Here is a 20506-nt window from a genome sequence, read left to right on the forward strand (position 1 = left end):
TAAGTTGCTTTGGATAAAAGCGTCTGCCAAATAAGTAGATGTAATGTATTTACTCGTTTATTTTAAGTATTTTAGTTAAAATTTTGACATGTTCTCCTAAAACTATTTACTTCATATTTGGTAAGTAATTATATTGTCCTTCAGAAACATTAACGTTAAAGGATTTGTTTTTATTCAAGATGTCTATGAAGATTCTCAGTCATCCAGGTCATAGTTATCCAACGAAGGTTAAAATCAAGGGCAACTGGACTTGGTTGAAGATACTGGAAGACGTTTCGTCCCTCATCCGAAGGACTTCTTTAGTTCTGACTGACTGGCAGGGAAACTCAGCTATTTAGCCTCAGTGGGGTCGTTGGCCCGGGTCATCGATACCGCTGGTTTGTTAGTGTTCCTTGTTGCTGTGACGACAGTCGTTACAGTCGTTGAGACTACCTGTGGCCAAGACTGAACGACCATCGTTGGTATCTTCACCTGAGGTCAATAGGTTACGTTTGTTGAGTTTCCTGGGAAGTGATGAAAGGACAACATTGTAAGTGGGGGATAAGTGGTGGCGTAGACCCCCTCCCCTGTTCAATGACGGCTTCTCAACCCTGGTGTAGATGCTTCCTTGACACCTCTTTCAAACCATCCATCTTTTCTGTCTAAAATGTGCACCTGGTGGTCCTCAAACAAGTGTCCTCTGTCCTTCAGATGTAAGTAGACTGCAGAGTCTTGACCTGAGGAGTTGGCCCTTCTGTGTTGAGCCATGCGTTTGTGTAGTGGTTGTTTAGTCTCCCCAATATACAGGTCTGTGCATTCCTCACTGCATTGGACCGCATACACTAGATTGCTTTTCTTGTGTTTGGGTGCGCGGTCTTTGGGGTGGACCAGCATCTGTCTTAGTGTGTTCTTGGGTTTAAAAAAAAAAAGTCAGTCAGAACTGAAGAAGTCCTTTGGATGAGGGACGAAACGTCTTTCAGTATCTTCAACCAAGTCCAGTTGCCCTTGATTTTAACCTTTGTTGGATGTTTTTATTCAAGGTTATAAACACATTCTCCGTTTTGATATGAGACTTCTCAATCTGCCCCACATTTCCTCTATTTAAATTTCTCTAACATTTGACTAGTTGTTGCAGTCTGTGGCTTTAGTATAATATGTTGTTTCATAGTGAATATAGTATCTAGCCAAATAGTCCAACACCACCACGTTGCATCTCTAATAAACTCAGTGCTGAAAGTGTGCAGGAATTCAACCTTTGTCATTTCTTAAAATGTGGAAAGCTTGTCGGGCAGAGTTATAAAGCCAGTGTGCTTCTTCATTACAATTTGCCTTATTCATTTTAATATTTAGACACGGTTTCATTTGTGTTATTATTTAAGTGACCTCAATAAGCAATAAAGTGACTAATCTCAGTATTTTATTTTATTTTTTTTTACATAAAATACCTGCATTATGCTGGTTTGTACACTGTTAGGGCTACAACTAAACATTGTCTTCATTATTGATTCGTCTGCTCATTATTTTCTCTAACTGTAACTGATTTTGGTCTGAAAAAACATCAGAAAATAGTGAAACGGTCTTATTTTGTCACAGCAACTGTCCAAAAACCCAAAGATATTCAATTAACTATAATTTCAGAGAAGGAAAGCAGCAAATTCTTACATGTGAGAAGCCAAAGTCATCAAATATTTGGAATTTGTGCTTGAAAAACTGACTTCAAAAATCGATGTCAAATACTTAATAATTGGAGATTATTCTGTGTCAACAAATTCTTCTTCTTCTATTCTCCCACCATGTTTAAAAGTGGTACATTGAGGCCCTGGATAATAAGACTTTAGCTCTGTGGTGGCCCTAAAGACTTTCAGCACCATCAACGTCACGTTAACAGCAAGTCAAGTCTAATCCCAAACACATGATGCGATTCTTTGGCTCTGGAGAGGTGAATCTGACTCTGCAACGTTGCTAGTCACTAAAACTTTCAAAATAAATGTAGTGGAGTAAAGAACAATATTTGCCTCTGAAATGTAGTGCAGTAGAAGTATAAAGTAAAATGAAATGGTACCTCAAAATTGTCCTTAAATACAGTACTTGAGTCAAGTTAAAAAAACAAAACAAAAAACCCCCGTTACATCACACCACTGATTTTAGAGCCCATGTGGGTGTATGTCATTACACAATGACACAGAATAAATTAAACACATTGCCTCCATTATCCTATACAACTCAGCTACCATGCAACACTCAGATGGTGAAGGCTGTACAGGTAAATATTCCACAGTTCAAGACGGGACATGTCATCTGGCTCATCTCAGGCATGAGATCATCAGCATCAATCAGTGCCTGTCGTGACTCACTGCGTCATTAGGAAAGAGAAATGATGATTCAATGTTCAGATAATCTGAATGAAGACTGTTATTGGTGGCACTTTGGAAGAGCTGGATCTAGTGTTTTGGGGGTTTTCCCTAGCCTCTCATCGCCAAGGGGCATTATCAGCGGACGCAGATTAAAAATGTCACTTAAAATTCCCCCAAACAAATCAGAGCAACAAAATGTGTGATGTAGCGTGGCTGGTAAATTCAATTTACCAAATCCTATCAGAAGTAAACACATCTTTCTTATCAACAAAAGTTATAAGTGCCGATGTTTGCTCCTCAAATATTAGTTGTGTACAAAAATGTCTCAAAAGTCATCGTATCAGACCAGCCCTATATTAGAAAGGTACTGTGATTTGGCCCGACCAGGTCCAGGACGGGTGGAGATCTGAATGGGAGGGGTACCAGATTTACCTGCCACAGCAAATGACACATGAGCTCCAGGATTGGTCTGGTTCCCACGGTGGATTTGACCGGTATTAAAGACTAAAGGTCAATATTTCTCAGCCTCTGCTGCTTTGATTTCTTTTTTCTGTTAAACCTCTCTCTTGCAAGTCCCCCAACTTTATAAAAATCACTGGAGTGCCCCTTTAAAAAAAGAGTTTATACTGACACTAGTGGCTCTGTGAGGCTGTAATGCTCACTGTGAAATAAACAAACTGTTAAAAAAGCTAAACAAAAAGGTCCACTTTGTGTTTTTTATCTTTATTTGGCCAGAGGAGTGGAAGAATGGCAATACAACAGTGTGAAGAAATACTCAAATACTGCAAGTAAAGTCTTACATTCTTAAGTACATAAGTATTTGCATCAAAATGTACTTAAAGTACCAAAAGTAAAAGTACTCATTATGCAGAATTGCCCATTTCAGAAAACTATAATTAGCGATACATTAATGTTGGTATCGCTTCAATGTTACAGTCGGTAAAAGGTTGAGCAAAGTTTAATTACTTAATACACTGCCAGGTACCTTAATCAATAAAAATACATCGTAATGTATTGTATGTAATAATCCGAACAAATATGTTGTCAAATAAATGTAGTGGAGTAGAAAAGTACAATATTGGCTTCCAAAATTGTACTTAAGTACAATACTTGATTAAATGTAAATTAGTTACAATCTGCCACCAGCATACAGTGATAAACCAACATATTGGACAAAAATGTCCTTTTGTCAAATATGTTGGACGGTGGCGCTAGATGCAACACTAATGTCTGAACCAAAGTTACCGGCAATCCACCCATCAGCTGTTGAGATATTTTAGCCTGGACTAAAGTAGTGGACTGAGCAAACAACCAACAGCTATACTAACAAATCAAAGCATCAGAAGCTATAACGAACTTGCTTAATATTTCCCAAATAAGAAGGCCTTTACTTTAACAAATGTTAATTATAGAGCTTCTGTAGTGGATCAAGAAGTTGGTTTATCTGGATCTGTAGACTACAGCAGATGTACAGCTGCACCTGTAAAATACAGTATATAGTTCAATACACCTGCTGTACATATTTGGCCTGCTTCCCGAAATGAACCAGCGAACCGGGTCCAGATGAACCGACCTCCTCATCCACTACAGCCAATAACACATTCACTCTGACTGCAGTGATGGTGAGAAATCACCATGACCGACTTCAGGTGTTCATTTAAATGACATGTCATCCCACCAGACTGTGAGACAGGTACAGCTCAGGTGAACAGTGACTCACGAGCTTGTCTCGACACGTGAGCGCTGAACTATGATATATCTTGTTAACACCTGTTTCCTCTTCACGCAGTTACCTCATTTCTGCTTAAGTTGTATTTCACAATACATCATTGCCTACTCACCTGAGCAGCGACAGGTAGTTTGAGAGACTCGCTCACTTCAGACTGACTTCACAGTTCAGCTAAAGGGAAGCGCAGTGATTCAGCAACTAACACCAACTTTAATTAACCACAATTAAAGCTGCCTGAATTCTTCCGCCAGAGGTTGTCCGTTGGCGCATTAATACTTGAACTGAACTGTTCTGCGGTCAGAGGTGGGCCTTAATTGGTGGGATTTTACAGCTGATTCAAATGCAGAGATAAAATTAATTTTATCGATTCAAAATAATCTTTATTTAAAAACATTATGAACATATTCTTAATTAAAGGGAAGCAGGACACAAACAAATAATAAATAGTAGGCTAAGTAAAGTGTAAACATTAAAGTAGGCTTAGTATAAATACCAGTACAAATACCATATTATAGGTAAAAGTCCTGCATTCAAAATCCTACTTAAGTTAAACTAGAGAAGTATTATCAAGCAGAGTATACTTAAAGGATCCACCTGTCGGATTTATTTTATCTAGCGGTGAAGTTGCAGATTGCAACCAACCCCATTCTCTACACTAAACCCTGAACCCTCACAGATATCGTCGGCGACATCACCTGGTAAATCCTTGAGTGCGAAAGGTTACAAGAAGGATCTAAAATGGGACAGCACTTTGCAACATATCACATTTACTTGAAAATGCCAACACATGTAAGGCTACATACAATTATTGGTTTGGCATATTGTTATTTTATGTTTGTCCTGAATCCCAATCCCATTGAACCCTTTGGCAAACTTTCCCTGTTGACTTTGCCTGAGGGAATTTCCCACAGTTCATAGCATTGTGACTAAACAGGGTTTTTTTTGTGTTTGTTCTTTAATGTAAACATGGAAGAAGCAAGTACAAGAAAAAAGAAGTTACCTGTAAGAGTAGTATGTTGCTCTTTTGATAAAAAATAAGAACATTGAATATTTGAAAATGACCTCTCATCCACTCTGTAAAACAGGCAGTCAGTCCCTGAGCGCCTTGGCCATGAAGAAAGTAAAAAGTGTATAATAAAAAGTCCCAAACCCACAGTTGTACATAACATGTTTTGACAAGTGCTGTCCCATTACACCATTTCAGGCCCTGGCAGCCACTGGCACTCAGGCACTTATCAGGTGATGTCAACTAAGTCTGGGAGGGTTCAGGGTTTAGGCTTTAGACTGGAGACTGGGATTGGGTCTGGGATTGGCCCTGAATACCAGCACTCGCCTTTCAAACGTGTAGGAGAAACTAAGGTGGTCACAAGAAATGTGAAAGGCCTTCTCTAGAGCCAGTGTTTGTTTTTTTCATTCTGGGCTTCTGGTGGTTCAACATGGCGGACTCCATAAATGAGGACCTGCTCCCTCTGTAAATAAAAACGGCTCATTTTAAGGTAACCAAAACATACAATTGAATATTTTAATCCATTTCTCCCAACATACCCCTTTAAATGTTACTCACTGGACCTTTAAAGTATCAAAAGTAAAAGTAAACTAGCCCCTGTGAGTGTTACATTATTACATATTATATTATTTTATGTTAATACTGATGCATAAGTAAAGAACAGTTTTGGTAAAGGTCGAGCTAGTTTTAAAAACTTTATATACAGGAAGAGTTATATTATAAAAGATAAAGATAATTTTAAAAATATATATATTTTCTATAATCTTTGCTGTTTTTAAAAAACAATGTTGGATAATTTGACGTTTTTAGGCTTTGAGCAGTTATTTAAGTGAACCATCTGAAACATGACAACTCTGAAACTCTGTTTGAAGGGGTCACACGCCAAAACAGTTGGGAACCACTTGTTTAATCTTTACCAATGCACTGGATTTTATAAAAGTATTATATTTATTTAATGCAAAATCTTAATCTGAAAGCTAAGTAGGCCTGCAAATAACTGTAGTGGAGTAAAAATAAATAAATAAACTAGTTTTAATTCTGTGACTTGTTATTTATCCACCCATCTAGTGAATTTAATTTTTACATTTACTTTTACTAGCATTAAGGGAACTACAAACTTCATCTCATTAACCAACCCTGTGCTGTAAAATGACAAATAAATCAACATTGTCACCTTGTAAAAAAAAAGGTACAAACCTCTGGAATGTAGTGTAGTAGAAGCAAGTAGCAGAAAATTTAAATACTCAAGTAAAGCATAAGTACCTCAATGTTGTACTTAAATGGACTTACTGGAGTTACTTTGCACCACTTCCTGTAGTCTGTGTAGTACCTTTCAAAATAAAAGTATCCATTTTACCAACTCGGTATTTTAGATAAATGTATAATGTATTCAACTGTTCATTATTTACACACTTCTATATTTGTATATTCAGTTACCATTGAGAGTGATGGACCAGCATGGTTTATACAAAATTATAGTTTGGTCCAGCAGGTGGCGTTGTGGCGATAAGATTGAAGTCCATAGGGAGGAAATTGTGTAATGTTACCATTGTGCCAATAGATGTCAGACAAGAACTATACTATCTATCTATCTATCTATCTATCTCTATCTATCTATCTATCTATCTATCTATCTATCTCTATCTATCTATCTATCTATCTATCTATCTATCTATCTCTATCTATCTCTATCTATCTATCTATCTATCTATCTATCTATCTATCTATCTCTATCTATCTATCTATCTATCTCTATCTATCTATCTATCTATCTAGCTGCCCATTGCTCAGGATATTTTCAGTTCAGACAATAACTGGCCTCGGCTAAATGTCATTCCACATACCTGGGCAACCTACCAACGCACTTACATAAGTATGTGTCCTGCATCTTCACTCTTCACTACTTTATTTAGTTTGGTCACACAGATATAAGACCATGCAGGAACATTTTCAGAGGTATAGATACAAGTATGTCGTCTTTTTGTAAACCTGGATTACAACGAGCAGAGAATAAGAGTCATGATCAATCACTTGGAAAACTACTGTGCAATGTATTCTGTCCCTCTGAAGGGAGCCAATGTTTTAAGTAAGAATCCAGATGATATCACCATGTAGGTATCCGGCTTGAGTCTTATACGCTTTAACAGTGTTGTTGAAGTTTCAAACATACTACAAACTAAAAGACAAGAAATCTTGAACTCTGCTCCTTTGATTTTGACCATTTTCTTATTTTGTCGGTCTCTTATGAATCCCCCAAAGTGTAAAGAAATGAAAATAATGAACAGAAAGGAAAACTTGCAAGTACAAATTTGAGTTACTTCTATGTTGAGAATGTCAATAATATGCAACTTTGTACTTCTACTCCACCACACCTCGAGGCAAATATTGTACTTTGCTGTACTTTTTACTCCTTTTTAGAGATATGTTGTTCTCACAGGACAGCAACGCTGCAAACACATGATGATCTTAGATAGAATATGATGCACGGCTGCAGATTAAATTACCCAACAGTATATAAAGTAGTTAAATGACCTCAACTTTAAACATATACAGCAGTAAAATGCAACATACACATCAATACAGCTGTAATATTAACCCAGAAACATCATATATTATAGTACTTTTAATACTTAAGTATTTTCACAGAGTTGTATTAGTACTTTTACTTAAAAAAAGGGTCTGAATACTTCCTCCAACATTGTGTGTCCCAAATCCATGCTACATATTACTATGCAGTGTGTACTACACAGTAATGGTCACAGTATACAGTTTTAGAAGTTAGAAAACAAAAATATCAACATACTTAACTGCTTCATACTAATAGGTCACTGCAACTTGGAGCTGTCACCACCACCCACAATTTATTTAATTTTCTTGCATCTTTGCATTGCATTCTGGGAGAATGGTGTACATCAACAGCACTCACAACTCTGTTTAATTTAATATGCATTGGGGTCGGGTTTGAGTAAGTCCACTTATCCATGGTTAACACACTTAAAGACATCTTAGACTCAGTATAGTATGGACTTATGGCTGACTGGGACACTTGAGTTAGACACCATCATAAATGCTATTAGTAACACTTTGCTTTTTCTGCTGTGACAGATCAAAGTATATCCTGTGAAAAAGACCAATTTTCTGACTTATTTGCAAATAAACAAGTGTAGCCTACTCTTGATGCTAGCGTGATTCAGATTAGGAAGATTTATCCAAACAGTAAAACAACATGTAGTGTTCAAGTTGGACACAAGTTTGACGGTGAAGAAGAGACACTTTTTTTTTCAGGTTTCAAAGAGAGGCATGACAGAAAAAGCTTGTGAACCACTGGTCTACTGTCAAGACTCTGGTGTGTTCCCCTCCTCACATGTATGAAATTCCTGTGCTGCAGAGAAACATCTGAGGCTTGTTTAACCCCACCCCCTCCCTCCACTGACCTTCCTTTATGGAAGGTCAGTGGAGGTCAGTGGAGGGAAATCAAATTTTTTTGATTTAAAATTAAAATACTTTGCAAATAGAAGCAAGCAACCTTCAAATATGTCATATAAGTCTCACAAAAATAACTAACATTACATAGTGTTTTTGTGAGTAACTGTCCAGACTCTACGTACATAAACTATGATTCATTACATGGTGCAGTATGAATACTTTTGCAGGAGAGCACATGACTACATGAACACCATCTGTGTTCAAATGTGGAAGTGCATATGTAGGCTATTATGTGCATGTGTGTGTGTGTTACATTACACAGTGCATGTAGAGTTGAGGATCTTGACATCAACGAGCAACTGGTTGTGTGACGGAGGACAGGAGACCAACTCACATACACATGTAGAAAAAAAGCAAAGTCATCCACACTGACAAGACTGGGAAGTAGGACATTACAGCTCCACCTCTGCTGTAATTGGAGGAAAAAGTCAGGGGTGGACTCTGCACATGGATTTAATTTGGAGCCTTGCGGGTTCCTCTTTTTAGGTTGCAGGAAACATGCTTAAAAATTGTCAGTAAGGTTGAGAGTAAAAAATGGAAAGACAGTCTGAGGTTGACAACTTGGGCCATTTTTGTGAATAATCGTGATGTTTACAAAGCATTCTTGGCAAAAACCTGTTTCATCTGGTTTGGATTAAGTTTGATTTGTTGTTCATTCATTTGTTGACCACATGTATGGAAACATATAGAGGACAAATTTCAAATTATCATGCAAATTTGAAAATGCAATTAGGTAAATATCCAATTTTAATTTTCACACACCTGTGTGGGCATTCTAGGACCATATTAAAATGAAAATAGCATTTGACATTTCATTTTGAAAGACTTTACCTGCTCTAAAGTGCACATTATTCAAATGCAGTTAGCAAAACAGCTCCCTATGTCTATTGCATTTACATGTCCATGTCGCATGGTCTTTTTTATATCAGAATGAAAATGAAAACCATCATCATCATCATAATCAGATATGACAAGTGTGGCTGAAGCTCTCGTGTGTTTTATCAGTGGTGGAAGAAGTATTCAGAGTTTACTTAAGTATGTTAATTTTGTTGTTTACTAACTGCTGAGACGGTCTTCTATGACGATTATTATGTAGTACATAATGTATATAATTAGTATGTAGTATGGAATTGTGACACACAGTGGTGGACGAAGTATTCAGATCCTTTACTTCAGTGTAAGAACGAATACCACACTGTAAAAATACTCCATTACAAGTAAAAGTCCTACATTGAAAATATTAAGTGAAAGTATAAAAATATTATCGGGAAAATATTCTAAAAGTACCAAAAGTAAAAGTACTCAATGCAGAGAAATGAAGGGTATAAAGTATATCTACTGATTTGACATCTATTCGGTCGGTCCCAATTTGTATATGTGAATAACGATTCCTCCATGCATACCAGCGTTGATCATGGAGTACCACAAGGTTCGGTGCTCGGACCAATCCTTTTTACTCTATATATGCTTCCTCTCGGTAGAATTATAAGGAACCATGCCATAAACTTTCATTGCTATGCTGATGATACTCAGCTATATCTAGCAATCAGGCCAGATGATTCAAATCAGTTGGCTAAACTTCAAGTGTGCATACAAGATGTCAAAGCCTGGATGACCTGTAATTTCCTCATGCTGAACTCAGATAAAACTGAAGTTATTTTACTTGGGCCGAAACACCATCGAGATATATTGTCCAACAACATTGCTACTATGGATGGCATCGCCCTGGACCCCAGTACCACCGTGAGGAACCTGGGAGTTATTTTCGATCAGGAAATGTCCTTCAATCTGCATGTTATGCAAATTTCAAGAACTGCCTACTTTCATTTACTTAACATTGCTAATATCAGGAACATCCTGTCCCAAAACGACTTCCAGGCTTGACTATTGTAATTCTTTACTAGCGGGCAGCACAATTATGTTTCTAAAGCCACTCCAGCTGATCCAGAATGCAGCAGGACGTGTTCTGTCTAGAGTCAAGATTAGAGAGCATATTTCTCCAGTTCTAGCCTCCCTTCACTGGCTCCCTGTGAAATATAGAATGGCCAGGCACCCTTGTACCTCAAAGAACTCCTGATACCTTACTGCCCCAATAGAGCACTGCGCTCTCAAAATACAGGGCTGCTCGTGGTGCCTAATGTAACTAAGGTTAGAGTGGGACAAAGAGCATTTAGTTATCAAGCGCCTCTACTATGGAACCAATTTGGGTGCGGGAATCCGATAACATTACCACTTTTAAGGTAAGACTTTTCTGTTTAATAAAGCTTTTTTTAACTATTATAATAAAGCTATTTTAATAAAGCTATTTTTAAACTATTTTATGCTGGGCTGCAGCTAATGATTTTTTCATCATCTATTAATCTGCTTATAGTCACAATAAAACAGAGCTTAAAGTGACACCCTCACGCATCTTGTTTTGTCTGACCTGAAAAGAATTCAATTTACTGCAATTTAAGAAAAAGAAAAAACTGTCGCATTTGAGAAGCTGGAACAATGAATTGTTGCAGGCATTTTTGCACGAGACATGACTTAAACGCAGTCGAGTAGTAGTACAAAGGTGTACTTACGTACAGTACTTAAGTAAATGTACTTAGTTACATTCACACTGCTGGTTTTAACAGTGAGACCATCTGACCGTGACCTTCAGCAGAAAACATGTGATCAGCCTGATCATTGAGCACCAAGGCCATCTCTCTCTATTCATGTGCCACCATTCCAGATAAATGTCATTTCACTCATGTGTCAAACAGCAATGAACTCAGAGTTGAGGCCCAGCAGAGACCACAGACCCAGAGAACCTTTTTTTAACATTCAGCGTTCCTCCCCAGTCATACATCCTCTTCCCTGCACACGCCTACCTCTCTTACAAATATCTTAACATGCACTGCTTAAATAAAGGTAAGATTCTTCATCCAATGACTGCAAATTGCTTTAAATCATTCAAAGCAATAGTTTTATTAGAAAATGTGTGATGAACAGGCTGCATTTTACTCAGCTGTTACTCTTTTCAAGAGACCAGCGTTGGGGAAAAATCAGGAATGCAGGGGTGGTTGTGTGACGTTCACAAACTGTAGTTCATTGTCTTGTTTGATGCAGTGATGACAGTGTGGTTTCATGCCTAAATGAGCAGTGTCCAGAAAGAGCTCAGGGAACTTGTGAAATCTCTCTGACCCACTCGCTTTCTCTGTCTTTTCTCTGTCTCTATATGTCAGACATCTTTATTTTACGCAGTGGTGGAATGTAACTAAGTACATTTTTCCCCCACAATATATTTATTGTCATTTTCTTATGGTATAACATCACATCAAAGAAACAGAGAGCAACAATACAACTCTTTGAGACCAGAAATACATACATTACACAAACACATGAACACTCAACTTGCACCGATGTAGGACAGAATACAAATAAAACAAAATATTCCCCAGCACTGCACAATTTCCTTTCAGGTAAAGCCTAGATTTCCATCTTGCATGATATTCACATATGGTTCCCAGAACTGAACAAAGTCTTTCTTCTTGCCTTTAGCTATTTTGTAAAGATTTCAAGGCCGATAAAATCCAAAAGCTGCCTTTTCACATTGTCAATGATGGACCGTCCATACCAGTTCAGCACAGTGAAATAGCCCTCCTCTTTTAGATACATTCCAAGCACACAAAGTTTGATATTTAAAGGGACTAATTAGTATTAAACATCTCTGACAAACATTTTTTAGCATCCTTGCATAAGTTTGGGATCTTTGAAATGATCAGTGAAATAAGTATCTTTATCATCGAAACATTTAGCGCAAAAACATCTGTATTTTAACAGACTCATTATCAGAGGACCCCGGATAAGCGGATGAAGATGGATGGATAGATGATCAGAGGACTTATGTATATTCTCATTAACCACTTACATTGAAGTAAATTAAATATTATATTCATTGTCTATTTTGTGCTTTAAAACATGCATCATAACTGAGTACATTTACTCAAGTACTGTACTTATGTACAAATTCAAGTTACTTGTACATGTACCACTACATTTCAGAAGCAAATATTGTACTTTTACTCCACTACATTTGTCTGACAGCTTTAGTTACTTTTCATATTACATTTTTTCACACCCTTCCTGTCCAGTGTGAAACATGTATTTCCAAATTTGATTATTTTTAATGTGATTATTCTGGTAAACTAAAGGATGAAGTGTCCATGTGATGGTTGATAACATTCTTCTACTTCTTAAGCAAAAAACCCCAACTGAAATCCCCTTTGGATCACCTGGATAAAGCATCGTCACAAAGCTGAAAACCTGTTTTTCTGAGCTCATGGAAAGTTGACTTTCTGTAGATGTTTCACAATGCTTAAACTGTACATATGTATTATTCTACAAGGGTTACTCTTGAAAAGAGACAGTGTTCTCAATGTGACTACTTGTTTATTAAATAAAGAATTAAAAATGAAGAATAACAGAGTTTAACAGAGAATAAATAAATAAACAGTTAAATAATCGGAATCAGCTTTATTTGCCAGGTATGTGTACACATACAAGGAATTTGACTCTGGATTGTACATTGCTCACGATGCGTTCACTTATACAATAATACAATAATAAAATCAAACACAGGCTACAGTATAGAGAACACATACACACTATAAACAAAATTAATATAGACGGATTGAGACAATAGTGCAATGAGCAGAGTGCAAATGATGCAGGAGTGAATTATTATTATTATTATTATTATTAACATTATTATGTACATGTTAGAGGTGGATGTGATATATAGGTACACATACATGCATACATGTACACAGTGCGATGGAAAAAGGATGCTGGAATAAGTAAGTATTATGTGTAGGTGTTGTGTACTTGAGAAAGGTGGATTTGGTATACAGTATATACAATATGACAATATGACAATATGAACAGCTCTGAAATAGAGAATGATGAATAAATAACCAGTGGTAACCAGTAAACAGGTGCTGATTAGAAACACAGTTACTGGATTATTTCACAGGAATTGTTCCTGACATTGTGGGTCAGAAATCAGCTGTTCATCAGAGTGATGGCTTGTGGGAAGAAACTGTTCCTGAGTCTGTTGGTTTTGGTGCTCTGTAGCGCCTACCAGGGGGGAGGAGCTGGAACAGATTGTGTCCGGGGTGAGACGGATCTGCAGTGATGTTTCCTGCCCGTTTCCTGATTCTGGAAGTCCTGAATGGACGGCAGGTTGGCAGTCCTGACTGTCCGTTGTAGTCTGTCTCTGTCCTTTTTGGTGTTAGATCCAAACCAGACAGTGATGGACGTGCAGAGGACAGACTGGATGATGGCTGTGTAAAAGTGGATCAGCAGGTCCTCAGGCAGGTTGAGCTTCCTGAGCTGGTGCAGGAAGTACATCCTCTGCTGGGCCTTCTTGATGATGGTGTCCGTGTTGGGCTCCCACTTCATGTCCTGGGAAATACAGGAACCCAGAAACCTGAAGGATTCCACAGCAGACACAGGGCTGTTGAGTATGGTGATGGGGGCAGAGTGGGGGGGCTCCTCCTGAAGTCCACGGTCATCTCCACAGGTTTGAGCGTGTTAAGCTCCAGGTTGTTCTGACCGCACCAGAGAGCCAGCTGATCAACCTCCCGTCTGTAGGCCGACTCATCATCGTCCCGGATGAGGCCGATGACCGTTGTGTCATCAGCAAACTTCAGGACAGATGGGTCTCTTGAGGTGAAGTCGTTGGTGTAGAGGGAGAAGAGCAGTGGGGAGAGCACACACCCCTGGGGGGCGCCAGTGCTAATAGTCTGGGTGCTGGATGTGATGTCTTCCAGCCTCACCTGCTGACTCCTGTCAGTCAAGAAGTCTGTGATCCACTGACAGGTGGAGGCTGGCAAGGGGCCTGTAATGTCCTTCAGGTGGGCCAACACCGGTCTTTCAAAGGACTTCATGACTACAGATGTCAGGACGACAGGCCTGCAGTCATTTAATCTAGAGAAGGAGGGTTTTTTGGGGACTGTGTGTCTGTAGAGCTCTTTAGGCAGGAGGGAACTTCACACAGCTCCAGTGATCTGTTGAAGATCTGTGTGAAGATGAGGGCCAGCTGGTCTGCACAGATTTTCAGGAGAGATGGTGACACACCGTCTGGGCCAGGAGCCTTCCTGATCTTCTGCCTCTGGAAGAGCTGGTGCACATCCCCCTCACAGATCGTGAGTGCAGATGAGGGGTCAGAGAAGGGGGGTTGACAGCGTGGCAGTGGGGGAAGGTGATTGTTGGAGTTGGAGTGGGGGAGAGGTGTGACTGTGGGCTTCTCAAACCTCCAGTAAAATCCATTCAGCTCGTCAGCCAGTCGTTAAGTACCAGCATTGTTGGGGGATGGTCTCCTGTAGTTAGTCATCACACTGATACAGGGTCGTGTAAAAAGTACAATATTTCCTTCTGAAATGTAGTGGAGTAGAAGTGGCATGAAATGAAAATACTTAAGTACCTCAAATTGTACTTAGGTGCAGTACTTGAGGATGACAAAACTCTTACTTGTAATTTTGTCAACTTGCAATGACTTTCAATGTCTAACATTTTTTATTTATTCAGTTATATTGCCAGTAAATTTTTATTTACTTATTATTTTTTACTTCCACTTTTTAAATTTATTTTAATATTTTAACTTTTGTTCACAGTGTCTGCTCTTTTCAATTTTTAATTAGTAAAGCACTTTCAGTTACAATTTGTGTGTGAAAGATGCTACAATATATAAATAAAAAATATATTACTATTACTATTAGTAGTAGTAGTAGTATTGTTTATGTAATCATTTGTTGAATGGCAGATACGCCTGAAACGTGAAAGTTATTATCCTTTTTTTTAATTGCCATTTTTGTTGTATTTGATAACATGGGCATTTAAAGAGAAGAAACACAGGAGCAGAGTTATGACATGCGACAGAAAGCATATAATGAGAGATGCTGACCCCACACATTTAGTCTATTCGGAAAAGCTATTTTGTGACTGAAGGAGAGATATTAAACAGAGAGTGATTTATTCTGTAAAGGTGAAGGTACAGTAGGAGGTGACAGACTGAGTAAAAGTCGGACAAAAGTTAATGGGACAAAGGTAAGAGGGACAGGGATTTATAGGATGAAGGTGGGAAGCCAAAGAGTTCAACAGCATAGTGGGCGAGATAAACTGATCAATACTAGGAGTTTAACCAGTTTCCAATGCTGACCTAAAAAAACCCAGAAGTTTATCTTTCACTCTGTGGACGTCACAACTTGTTGGATCCATGCATGGAAGTTGACTCAATTTGTACAGACACAAACAAACAGTACTTCTTGTTTTGTACGTGTGTACTCTTTTTTTGTAGGTGAAATTATGAAACAAAAACAAGTCTAAGTCCTTAGATGACTGCATTTTGTCCAACTTTAACAGAATAATTCTCAATAACTCAAATTTTTTAATATATATAATGTATTCTGTAACTACATATTGTGGGTTGGTTGAACTTTCCCAGTCATTCATGCCTTTACTACATTTTCATCTAGTGCTTTATATCACATTTCTTATCACATTCATGCACTGATGGCAGAGGTGGTGCCAACTGCTCAGAGCAATACAGCGCTTCATATCTGAAGTGCATGATATTAAGCTCAGTATCTTGCCAAAGGACACTTCGATTGGAATGGGGGAGCCTGTGATCAAACCACCAGCCCTAAGATTACTAGTGCAATGGATAAGACGCATTCCTTTGGTGTGAGAGACCTGGGTTCAATCCCCCGCTGTGAACCATCAACCATTGTGTCCCTGAGCAAGACGCTTAACCCCTAGTTGCTCCAGAGGTGTGTGACCTCTGACATATTTAGCAATTGTAAGTAGCTTTGGATTAAAGTGTCAGCTAAATTAATAAACGTAGATGACCACTTAAATCCTAAATCTAAATTTCCATTTGTCTTTAATTATTGACCAAACACCTACAAACGTTAAATTAACCTCAAATGTTAGCATGTTAACACACTAATGTAAGATAGTGATGGTTAACAATACACCTGCATGTTATCACTGTCATTTAGCTCAAAGCATATTTGCATCTCACACCATCATCAGGTCAAAATTTAAATGTGTCCAAAGCTTTGGTTTATGACTAAAAACCTGGAATGCTAATGACATTCCCATCCGCCTTAGCTGCACTTTGTCTTTTGTTAACACGCCAAACTAAGATGGTTAACATCACACCTGCTAAATGTTAGCATTGTGAGCATGTTTGCATGCAGGCATTAGCATTTAGCTCGACAGTGCCCATGCCCAGCTTCACAGAGCTGCTAGCAAGGCTGCAACGAACCTCAGTCTTGTAAAGTTACAGTGAACTATGATAACCTCAAGTTTATACACTGTGCCTAGTGTTAATGCAGAGAAGGAGCAGGAGTGTGTGTGTGTCAGAAGGAAATCCGGTTTTAGATAGACTTGCAGTTAAACAAATACACCTCACCTGTAATAGGTGTGGAGAAGGCAAACACTGAATAAGAGACCTGAAAAGACAACAGACATCAGCAAAAAGATGAAGACAGAAAGACAGACATGCAAGTAAGAGAGGGATCTTATCTCTGTGCGTGTTACTTCAAATGAGTGTGTGTGTGCCATGACAACAGTGGACTCTGCACATTTTTATGGTCTCAAAGTCTACTATAAAAATGCAAACTATGGAGAGGATTTTTTTATGTGCGGAGAGAGATCGTCCCAGACCCTAAAACATTGTTTTCCCTCACAGCATGCATCCCTACTGCCTTAAAATCTCCTGCTGAACCCTCCCCAAAAACAAAATCTTTTTCTCCATTCTCAGTTTTTCCTATAGTCCCCATCCCCCCTCACCCAAACTTTGTTGTCTCTTTAAGGCCTCCCCCAATGTGTTTGTTTTTCTCTTCCCCCCTCTGGGCTGAAGCAACAAAACAGGGGTGTGAGTCCCTATCTCCCTTGAACATTTTATTGTCTTATTGGGCAATGTGAATGGACAGAGACACACATCAGCAAACAGTCTTTGATGTCCTACTTGCTGGGGTCAGATAAATATTGAGGCGAAAACGGCTGCCTAGTTGGAAACAGTCCAATAGAGCTGACAGGAGCCTCTCAGAGCTAAATCATGGATATCTGAGAAGTTTGGTCCTGATATGGGACATATGGACAGCGTAAAATCAAACAAAAGTGTCCTCCTCCAAACTCAATCCTTCCACTCTCTGCCTCTTTCTCCCTCCCCCTCATTAGCAGAAATATTCCAGTGAATATTCCAATTAAGTGCTGTCACATCGCTGCGCCAAAAGCCTCCTCGCATGCTGTCAACTGGAAACATTTGACACAGAAGATGACGAGTGATTAAACAAAAGCACACATTAAAGAGGTGGACCCAGTCTTCATCTTGTCCCCCACCCCCTCCGAGATACTGTAGGTATTGCAGAAGCGAAGTCGGATTTACTGTTACGGAGTCAAGAGCATGTGATTTCTTTTCTTTACTGGAAGATGAGGAATGTTAATTCAATGAACTAGCTTGAACGTTGCTTGTTGTATGCTGTGGGAGTTTACACAAGGCCAACATTAGAAATAGCCAAGCCCAAATTCTCTTTTAAATTTCTTCTTAAATCTCACTTTTATCTTTTGGTATTTTCTTAACTGATGGTACTTGTTACTTGTATTATTTGTTTTTACTGTATAGCACTTTGTAATTTTGTTTTGAAAGGCGCTATATAAATAAAGTTATTGTTATTTCTATGTTCATTTGATAGAAATGTGTTGAAGTACATGTAGTACATCATTAGAGATACTCACAGAGGTCATTTTTCTTCATTTATTTATTAATACATTCTTATTCTAACTAAACCTTTTCAATATGCCTCTAATGGAGTAGTTTTACAGTGTGGTATGGGTACTTTTACTTAAGTATCTACTTCCTCCACCACTGCTAATAACTGTTCTGGGCAACACTGTACTGTAGAAAAACATCTTTCATAAGTATATTCCTGTGAAAATTAGGAAGCACTGTTTTCCTTGGGCTGTAAATTCAGCAATATGTGTGATTATAGTAACAGACATAAAAGGAGATAAAAAGGATCAGAGTGCAGGATGTAAAGGATGGCTGTAATGCAATAATGTCTTCAAGCCTCATTTGATTGGATAAGCATGTACTGTCTTTTTCTGCAACACACCCAGTCTTGGCCTTGAGTCATTTCTCATCTTTTCAGATTGTGCAAGGATCATCCTGTCTGCATATCGGAAGGGAGAGGGAGAGAGAAGTATGTCAAAACGGTATTTAAATGTTGTTTTTTTAACAGTTTTGACCTTGCGTGTGAATATGGGTACAATAAATGGGAGATCTGTTTGATATAATGCAATGAAATAAAACAGCCCTGTAAAGAAACACTGCCATCTGAACCTTGTAAAGTTTCCCAACACAATATCTGCGAGTGTGTGTAGTCATTGTACTAATCTGCATTTTATTGTTTTATTTTCATTCAAATTCAAGTGTTTTGTTCCTCGTCACTGCCTCATGAGTAGATTTTATGTAGTACATCATAATAAATACCACATTCACTCACATGGGTCAGTTCTATTTGTTGAGAACTTCTACTTTTCATACTTAAAGTATATTTTCCTGATATTGTAGGGGGGCAAACAATCTGTATTTGCATATCGCACCTTTTTAGTCGACCAATCAAAGTACCCATTCACACACATTCATACTGATGGCAGAGGTGCCAACTGCTCATCAGAACAGAAATTAACATTCACACATCGATGAAACAGCCATTGTTCAGTATCTTGATCAAAGACACTTTGACATGCAAATCATCCTGAAAGTACTTTTATGTAGTACATCATTAGATATACATCATACACTGACATGGGTCATTTCTCTTTGTTGAGAATGTATACTTTTGATACTTTAAGCATATTTCCAGGACATTGTACTGTTTTTAAGACCATCATTAGATAAACTGCATACACTCACAGGGTTAATTTCTCTTATATACTTCTAATTTGATATTTTAAGTATATTTTGCTGATATTGTGATACTTTAAGTGCATTTTCCTGAATACTTTTGTTGTCTTTTTTAGTCCATCATTAGATATACTACATAAACCCAGAGAGGTACTTTCTCTTCATTGAGTACTTCTACTTTTGATACTTTAAGTATATTTTCCTGATATTTCTATACTTTAAGCACATTAAGCACTGATAATACTTTTGCACTCACAGGGCTCATTTTTCTAAATCACCTACTTCTCCTCTACTGATATTTTAAGTATAATTTCCTAATATTTTTGTACTTTAAGTAGGCCTGTATTTTCCTGATAATACTTTTGGCCTTGTACATCATTAGATAAACTGCATACACTCACATGGGTCGTTTTTCTTTGTTGAGAACTTCTACTTTTGATACTTTAAGTGCATTTTCCTGAATACTTTTGTTGTCTTTTTTAGTCCATCATTAGATATACTACATAAACCCAGAGAGGTACTTTCTCTTCATTGAGTACTTCTACTTTTGATACTTTAAGTATATTTTCCTGATATTTCTATACTTTAAGCACATTAAGCACTGATAATACTTTTGCACTCACAGGGCTCATTTTTCTAAATCACCTACTTCTCCTCTACTGATATTTTAAGTATAATTTCCTAATATTTTTGTACTTTAAGTAGGCCTGTATTTTCCTGATAATACTTTTGGCCTTGTACATCATTAGATAAACTGCATACACTCACATGGGTCGTTTTTCTTTGTTGAGAACTTCTACTTTTGATACTTTAAGTGCATTTTCCTGAATACTTTTGTTGTCTTTTTTAGTCCATCATTAGATATACTACATAAACCCAGAGAGGTACTTTCTCTTCATTGAGTACTTCTACTTTTGATACTTTAAGTATATTTTCCTGATATTTCTATACTTTAAGCACATTAAGCACTGATAATACTTTTGCACTCACAGGGCTCATTTTTCTTC

General features: G+C 37.9%; 1 protein-coding gene across 2 annotated transcripts in view; it reads right to left on the reverse strand.

The window, feature by feature from the left end:
• LOC123980297 (LIM domain and actin-binding protein 1-like) overlaps positions 1 to 4329 on the reverse strand; it is a 28053-nt gene extending 23724 nt beyond the window's left edge. For both annotated transcript variants that reach the window (XM_046064605.1, XM_046064603.1), the window contains exon 1: positions 4175 to 4329. The gene's annotated coding sequence lies outside the window, so the exon portion shown is untranslated. The remainder of the gene's footprint in view (positions 1 to 4174) is intronic.
• Between the last annotated feature and the right edge of the window lie 16177 nt (positions 4330 to 20506).

The sequence above is a fragment of the Micropterus dolomieu genome, linkage group LG12 (genome assembly GCF_021292245.1).
Source record: "Micropterus dolomieu isolate WLL.071019.BEF.003 ecotype Adirondacks linkage group LG12, ASM2129224v1, whole genome shotgun sequence".
Lineage (NCBI taxonomy): Eukaryota > Metazoa > Chordata > Actinopteri > Centrarchiformes > Centrarchidae > Micropterus > Micropterus dolomieu.